This window comes from Python bivittatus, unplaced genomic scaffold, assembly GCF_059951505.1.
Source record: "Python bivittatus isolate LINGU-HERP-01145 unplaced genomic scaffold, Pbiv_v1 ctg000530_np1212, whole genome shotgun sequence".
Classification (NCBI taxonomy): Eukaryota; Metazoa; Chordata; class Lepidosauria; order Squamata; family Pythonidae; genus Python; species Python bivittatus.
Genome location: NW_028277085.1, coordinates 2,276,252 through 2,285,394, shown reverse-complemented (window position 1 = coordinate 2,285,394; position 9,143 = coordinate 2,276,252).

The window sequence follows — 9,143 nt, the reverse complement described above, 5'->3', positions numbered from 1 at the left end:
GGCCAACTGGTTCCATCACATCCTCATCACTGGTGTTCCAATATGGTGGAGAAGATTTGGGTGCCAAGATCATGCAAGGGGGCTTGGTTGGGCAGAGCAAAGTGGGCACAAAGAGTACTCTTCCTTCAGATCCTCCCATCCAACGCACACAGAGTGTGTAGGTGGATAGACCTTCTTTCTTCAGCTACAACCACAGAAGAGGAAGATGCTCAGAAGAGCTCTGTTTAATCATAAGCAAAACTCCTCTCCTTATTTTTCCAAAACCAGGCACACAATGACATGCCAGAATGATTAACTGCTAAGGGGATCAGATCTCCCCTTTCTGTGGTTTCAGACCATTGTTTCACATGACTTGGTCCTTGGCCAATGCCTAATCCTTTAATTTGTTCGGAAGAGCAGTTTCATTCCCAGTGGATATGTTAATTACACCGGGAGGTTAATAGGCAGAAAGGGTGCCACCAAGAAATTCAGGTTTCTTGCCATTCCCCAAAGGGAAGTATCTTCCAAGAGCAACAAGGGTCTCTTCCATCAACTGGGAAAATGAATATTGGTCACATTTAACATTTCTCACTCACAGCATATGGACCCATGACCTCTTTGGCTGCAATGCAATCATGGCTCCCATCGTCATTTCCTTTTTGGGTTTGTGCCCACCATTAATATCTCAACAAGGAGATGGAACATTCTCCCCCTTTTAGCTTGGTTTCTGTTAACACTCATTTGGTATTAAAAGACCTTGGATTGAACTCAGTTCCTGGGCACTGTGTCTGCACAGTTTTCTTGGCATTGACATCAAGGTGGCTTGCCATTGTCTTCTTCCAAGATATTTTTTTCCAGCTTCTTAAACCTTGGAGGGTGAGGTCCCAGGTCTGGCCACTTCCCTGGCCCAGATCTGCCTTTCAGTGTTGTACCTGCAGAGGGAGCTCTGGGATTTATTCATGACTGATAGGGAGTTCTTGCTCACTGTTGGACCCCTTCTGAGATCTTACCAGCTTTAAATTTGGACATGAAGCTAAAGCAGAACCACCAACAACCTGTTGATTGAATATGGAACAAATGAACATGCAAAGGCCTTAGATTTCCCATATTATTACAGTTTCCCTAGCAACATTCCCAACTCTCCATCCTATTATATTTCCATAGGCGAATTTATAGGGGTGGGGTGGGTCTTATTTTAAACCCTTTGTTATGCAACCAGACAGTGGGCAATGTTGACCAGGCCAAGTGCACAGCAACGGGACTGAACCAAGCAAAGGTTGCCAGACCTGGAAGAAATGTAATTTCACCTAGGGGGTAGCTTCCTATTGTGATAGACTAAATAGAAGGCCTTTCTCAACAGTTGTTGGGTTTCAGGCATCCTTTGTACGTGAGTTGGATCCTGGTTTGGAATGGCAAAAAGCCTCTCTCAGTAGTTAAGCTCTGTTGATTCCAGCAGGATAATACAGCTGGATGACTTCATTGATAGCTCACCTCCACACACAAAAACAGCTCCAATCTTGGTGAGAACTTCTACGACATATTGAGGGGGCTGTCAGTGATCACCCCCGGGAGCCAGCACTTACTTTCATGCGGTCAGAAAATGGGGAAACGGGTTCATTATCCTCCCAGTGGCATCCAGTGTTGGAGCTGTTTTGAAGTAAAGCAGCATAGAAATATCACAAATAAATACCAGATGCCATCCTCTCAGCTCATAAAGCCTGAGAGAGTTTAAGTCATATTTTACTTGTAATTTTTATTACAGTGGGGATTTGCTACAAGAGAGACCCTCAGCAAGAATCCAGTAGGGAGACATTAACTGGCCCTAGAATTGGAAGAATGGCCTCCATCTCTTAATATCCTCTGGAGCAGGAGGGCCCTTGACCTTCAAATCAAGCTTTTACAAAAAATGTTTTTGAAAAATTCCTCCAGATGGCAGAATTCCTGTTTAATTGGGACCTATCATAGTGGGAAGAAAGGTGTCATTTTCCGTATTCCCACAGGAAGGATTGCTTTTGCAGAAACACTTAAAGTTGCTCTCCAGGGAAGAATTTTAACCCAGTTAATACCCATAATGTTCTGGGATCAGGGTGAAGTCTTGTAATTTGTCTTTCTTATTGTGTCCACACACCTTAAAGTTGCCAAGGTGGGAAAACACTGAAAGATCTTCCGAGGAATCTTCCACATCTTCCAATGAATGATCTTCCACTGAAAGATCTTCCAGCGAAGAGGCCAGCCATATCCAGGACTGCAGTGCTGTCATAGAAATATTATTTTATTCTTTGGTCAGCAAAACCGATCTGCAGTCATGTATTTTGCTCTCCTGGAAAGGAATGCAAGGAGTGGAGCAAAATTACTTCCTACTGCTTTATTTCCATGGAGGCACCTCTCAACATGCATGAAGTTTTTACAAAACAGAAGTGGGTGGATTCCTGCCAGAAGAAGCTGGCCATCTCTAAAATGTGTCACAGGGGAGGAGACAGAGAGAGAAAAGGAGTGGGAGATGAATCTCAGTTTGGCTGGGAAATATGCATTTATTTCAGTTCTATGAACTGGGACTTGGCTAGAAGGACATGTGCCAAAGACACCATGGAAGAGTGAGAGCTTGAAAGAAATGAGGGAAAAGTGAAAGGAAGGCAGATCCAGACAGAAGAAATGGCAGGGAGAGTAATGATTTACATTCCCAGAGTCAATGGGAGTCGGGCAGCATATAAATTTAATAAATAATAATAATGGCGTCAGAAGAGGACAGGCTTTAACCATAGGAAACGCCATGCAGTTGAACCTCTACAGATCCCTTGCTTGGTCTGTGATGTTTCTCCAACTTGGCTTTCAGGAAGATGAAGTGTGGCTTTGCTTGGTTTCTTCATTTTGCAGAGGGACCCCTGTGTTCCAGTTTGGGGTGGGGAAAGGCCCTCTGGAATAGCTGCTAGAGCAGCTGTCTTCAACCTGGATTTCAGGTCCCATAATCCATAGCTGGGAGTCTAGATTCTGGGAGTCACAGTCTGGCACCTTTGGAGATGCCTGGGTGAGATGGACTGGGCTAGACTTTATATTCAAGCTCAGCGTGTTACTACAATCCTCCCAAATAGCTGGGGTGAGATGAAGCCCCACTGTAGGTTTATGTGAGGACTCCGGCCAGGCAGGGAGATATATAACTTTGTTGGTAAACCTTTCAACCTTCTGAATCTCGAGGCAGCCTGTGGAATCAGTAGAGCGTGTTCCCTTCCCAGCCTCACTTGGTCCTCAACCCTTTCAAGAACCCTTTCTTCTTTCCAAGAAGATCCAGGGAAGGAGTTTGGGCAGGAAGTGACCCATCTGGGGTCCCACCTGGTCAAAGACCCCTCTTGGCTCTGGGCGCCCTCACCACGGAAGTCTTGCCACAAGGGGGGGAACCAGAGAGGCCACGGCACATTTCCAAAGGCCCCGAGAGGCTGCAGCAATCGGGCAGAGCTGGCTCAGCATCTCAGCGGCTGGTGCCGCAATCCGCTGACTCGGCGCTGTGGTCACCATTCCTGGGCAGTTGCTGCAGTCTGCTACGTGGACCTGTCAGATCAGGTGACAGGAAGTCAGAGATACCGATGGGGGCAGACAGACCAGCGTGGGGCCGGTCCCTGCCTCGTCCCTTTCGCTCAAGCCCCTGGCATGGGCAGGGGGAGAGGATGCCCAGAGGAAAAGGAGCTGGCAGCTGTGGCAGGATCGCACCCAGCTGGGCTTCACTCATCCCGGCGCCTCTGGGTCTCACCAAAGAAAGGGTGTGCGCACGTGCAAATCAGGGCTGCGTCACAAAAGCAGGCCGGGCCTTAGAAGGAGTTCCTGGATAAGTTTGATGCCTTGCCCCCTGCAAAAAGAAAAGAAAAGCTTCCTGCCCATAAATACAAGCATATATATAAAATCTACCTTCTATTTTACACTTATCAATAATCCCTGGTTCAGTCATAAATGCACTGCTGTAATATAACCAGGGCAAAATATTATTGCAAAGTGCCGGAGGATGGCTGGATCCTTTGATAAGATGTTTCCGCTGATGCAAAGAGGCTCGAATCCGGATCTGGCCAGGCTTCTTTCAGCCCCCAACCCGCTAAATCACATGGCTGTTAATAATAGGATGACTTCATGACTAAACGCTCCTCAAGTGTGTTTAGAGAATTTCCTCTTCATCATCCGTTGATACAGCAATAAATGCATCGTAGCCTTTTGCTGATTGTGGATGAAAAACTAGCCGATCTCCATACTGGCTGAACGTCTTTCTGAAGTTATCGGCGTAGAAATGTTACGATTTTCCATGTTTTTAGCCATCAATTTGCAGAGTTTTTTCCATGGAACCTGGGAAACATATCCCCAGATAGAACTAAAAATAAAGAAATGCCTAGAGAACAGAATTGTCAGCATTTTAGGACCAATAGCATCACGCTCACTAGGCTTGAATAAATACTAACCCTTTAGCCCCAAGAGAGAGGTGACCCTGTATTAAAAACTTCGAAACTTTTAATGGCAGACCTATAAATAATGTCTGAAATTAGCTGTTTTGAAGAAAGTATTGCGAGGTTGTTCCTCAAGCAGGAGCTACATCAGTTTCACAATTAAAAGATTTGCCCCAAAGAGTCTGACTATCAAGATGTCGGTTGTGCCTCAACATTCAGGTTGTGAAAGTGAGGAAAAGCAGATCTTAGGGATATTTAAAATACCTTCCTTCCAATTCTTGTTTTCTCTTGTCCTGGATTATTCAGAACTTCTTTCCTAAGGAGATGAATAAGGACACATGTGTTAATGACCGGGCATCCGTATTTGTACAGAAGGCGACCCGTTGAATTTAGTGGAGCTTCTTTTCCAACTCAGCAGTCCAGGATGGCAGCTTCAGGCCAAAGAGAGACAAGCTGAGGTCCAGTTGGTAGATATCAACTCCAGTTACATATGGCATCACTGCAGGATCAAAACCGATCAAGTCTCCTATGCTTTGATCTCAACTCCTGATGGCTTCATAAACGAATCCATGTAGTATTTTTGGCTGCAAGAGGGAAGTAGTTTCCCACTGCCTTCTTCCAGAATCTTTTTAGACGTCTCAGTCTAAACTACTCTCAGATCCCCTGGTGTCTCCCATCCCAGTCCTAACTAAGAAGGCAGGATAAAACATGCAATTTCCCCTTCTTTGAAGTTCCTGACAGTCTTCAACTTATGTCGGAGCAAGTAAAGCGTTCTATTCGTGGATATCAGTGGAGTTTGCTCCCTTTCTCTGCCCCCCAGCTGTTCACTCCAGCTACTGGCTCAAGTCTTTTGCTTCCCTCCTTTGCAAAACACTCCCTGTGAATCTGTCGGGGGCCCCTGTGATCTAATTGAGAGCTAGGGGGCAGGTGGATTTTCTATGTGAGACAAAATGGTAGTGCTGGGAGAATTTACTTAAAAAGGAGCCAGGAAAATGGATGGATGGATGGATGGATGGATGGATGGATGGATGGATGGATGGATAGATAGATAGATAGATAGATAGATAGATAGATAGATAGATAGATAGATAGATAGATAATAGAGATAGATGATATAGAGAGAGAGATCAATAGATGATAGATCGATAAATAGGTGATTGATAGAGATAGATGATAGATAAATCAATAGATGATTGATAGATGACAGACAGACAGACAGATAGATAGATATACAATATCACATTTTCAAGAGCACTTTAAAGGGATTTTAAAATTGGTTGGTTCTGTGTTTCCAAGCTGTGCTGGGAGAAGAGAATAAGGGGTGTTTGTTTGTACAGTCCTCCCCATAGAAAAAAAGAGGGGAAATCCTGTTTTTTGAAAAGCGCACACACACACGTGCGCACACACACAAGAATTGGACAAATATTTGGAAAGTCAAAGAATGGGAGGAGTGCCAGGTCAGTGCTGGAAAATACAGCCGTGTGTGTTTTAGCACCCTGCCAGTTGGCCTGGAATACATTCCAGAATAGCTGGCTGGTCTTGGGTGGAAGAGACCTGTGAAGGTATCCCTGAGACGAGTTCCAGGACCAGATCTCCGTTTGCACAGGTGAGCCAAAGGAGTGAGGAGGCTGCGGCTTGTTGGCTTCTTCTCTGAATCCGTGCAAGATGGCTTCCTCTCGCACCTCCTCTGGCTGCGATGGAAATGGGGCTCTTTCTCAAGCAGCCTAGGCCACCCAACATTATTTGCATTTATTAGCTTTTACACTGCCACATTCCAAGCAGTGCTTGGCCGTTAAGAACAAAACTGAAACATAATCCACAGGAGTCTTAACAAAAACATCCAGGATAAGAATAAGGTAATCATTGCCCATCCCACTTTAATCACTGTCCTCCCATTTTGAGTTAGGCCACAATCTGCTTAACTCTGGCTTATTGAATCAGCCACCATGGACTGGAATTGTACAATAGTGATCGGGTCCGTGCAACACGCAAGGTTGCAAGGAAGCACCCTGTGGATTTAGCATCAGCAGCGACCGTAACACCTGCAGAGTCGTTCTGTCCAAAATGGTTGCCTTGAACAGCCTGAGAGAGACATGTACATCTTCACTTGCCTGGGGGCACTTCCTTCTTAGAAGCTCAAGGCTTTCACATTTTTGAATTCATTTCATAACCTGTCTTTTCCTAAGGAGGTGGGTTCTTCAGCCAGCCAGGACCAGTAAGGTAGTTGTGCTAAGAGAGGGTGACTGGTCCAAAATCAACCAAGGGAGTTTTTGTGGTTTAGGAGCACTTCACCTTGGTTTTCCTCAAGTTCAACAACTTAACAGCTATACAACACTGGCTTTCTTTTTTTTTTAAGCAAGGGCTTCTCTTTTATCCATCTCTTCATCTGAACACAACAAGAAGCACCTCGGAAGAGCATACACGGAGCCCTTCCGATTTTAAAGGAGAATCAGCTTTCAAGAAAATAAAATATGTCCATGCTTGATTTTAGCAGTTGGCTGAATGTCTTCTCCCAGTTGAAGTCAAGTGCATTGGAAAACTGATTCTGCTAATGCTGCAAATGTTATACTTTAGTAAATACGAATGCTGCTTAATGCTTGTTCCAGTAAAGTTTGTAGCAACACCAATGTGAAATTCAGGTTAAATATGTGGATATCCATAAGTAAATAGATAGAATTGTGCGTGTGGGGGCACAAATTCCATGGCACAGCTTCTGATTAAGTTATATGTTCTTGTCTTGTTCCTTCCTTAAACAGAGTTGCTTAACCCTTCTCTGTACTTTTAGCAGCTGATGGGAGATCCTGTCTGTTTCAGCCAAATTATCTATTTCTTGGGGGGGAGGTGGCTTAGTGCTCACCGCCCTAGGAAATTCAGGTTAGCCCACAGAAGGCAGGAGCTCTCCAACGAATGGAAAACTTTCTCTCTTGGGAATCTTTCTTATCAGCAGGGGTTGTAGCTGTTTCTCAATTTGCCGAGCTTTTTTTTTTCCTCATTATTAATTTGGGTTGCAGTAAGTTGATCCGTGAATGGGATGGAGTTCCTCTGTCTCCGTTGTCCTCTCTAGATGATTGAATTTGGGGTGAATGAGGAGTGCCTGACCCCCCATCAGGGAAATCCCAGTTGCAGAGCAGCTGCACGCACGTGCATGCACAAACACACCCACACACCCACACACTGCTGTAGAGGAACCTTTCCAAGCCAGGTCCTGCCAAACATCCTGTCTCAGGATTTCCAGAGCTGCCATCGCAGTACGCCTGGGGGCAGCAAGCCGCTTTGGACTCTGATCGTTGCAACCCCAAAGAGAAATCAAATTCTGTTTGCTCGGTGCTGTGGCTGCTCAGCCTTTTTCAGGGCTAAGCTGACTGCAAGCTGGTGGGAGGCACTTGGCTTGCACAAGGCGTCGGGCAGCAAGAAGAAAATGTACAGCTGGAGTTTTCTTGGGAGGGGGGTGCCAAGCAGCACATCCGTTCCTTCCGAGCGACTAGGAAGCCTGGGCGAAACTTTGTATGCAGCTGGGAAGCCTCGCCCTCTGACCCTTGAAAACCAGGAGGGCGAAGCAGCACAGCTTCCAGGACCCAACCCTGTTCTCCGAGTCCCCAGAAGTGTTGACCAGAAGAGGAGGAGGTGAAAATAAAGCATCGTTAGAGACAGAGCAGTTCCTGCACCATTTTGCTGTTAAGGAGAGCGCCACCATATACAGTACGGGGGTTCGGGAGCAAAGGGGAAGGTTCCCCCCATGTCAGAGTAGAAAGCCAGAGGCAATTCTTTGGAAAAAGAGGGAGGAGGGAAGATGCTTCCATTGTATGGTTTGGAAAGAGAAGTTGGAAGGCCTAGGAAGGGAGGGAACGGGAGGTTGGGAGGCCAGCAGGCCTAAAGAACAGGGAGATCTCAGGCGGCTTGGGTGGGAGCCTAACCTGTGCTCCCCCACCGAAGAATCTGGGGGGGAGAAGGCCACTGGGAGGATCCCCAAATATGCAGCGTCAAAGAAAGCAGTCTCTTGCACAAATTTCTCCTTGCGTTGTGGCTCCTTCCTGTTCCTCAAAGGAATGGTCTGTAGAGTGGCCAGCCCTCCTCCTGCTCAAAGTGGTTCAGTCCGCTCTGCCACCCAGCCCAGGACTCTACCATCTCTGTTTCTTCCACAGAGAAGTGTTCTGTGCCCTGATCTCCTAAGAGAGCAAAGTTTTCTCAGTTGGATTTGGCTGAATTACATGACATTTAGAAGCTGTGACAAAAGATCTGAAAATAATTGCCTCCTTCCTTCCTTCCTTCCTTCCTTCCTTCCTTCCTTCCTTCCTTCCTTCCTTCCTTCCTTCCATCCATCCATCCATCCATCCATCCATCCACATAGCTGCCCATTGCACCAACTGTGGGTCCAGCCTGGGGCTTAAAATACTCTGGAGTCCAAAGACCCAGACTGGGAATTTCAGGCTTCACTGTAATACCCAAGAGTCTGTGCCTTGCGAGACAAAACCATTCCAAAACAAGCTGCACCCAGAATATTAAACTGCAGTACAGGTTGTCCTCGTTTAGTGACTGCCTCATTTAGTGACCATTCGCAGTTACAACAGTGATGAAAAAATCATTCTGTGACCAGTCCTCACATTGATAACCTCAGCTGGTCTGTAAAGCACAGGAAAGCTGAAGTCAGACTGTAAGCACCATTGCGGTTTCATGTAGCGACAGCTTCACTCAGCGACTGAGTGGCCAGTCCCAGTTGTGGTCGCTAAATGAGGACGACCTGTA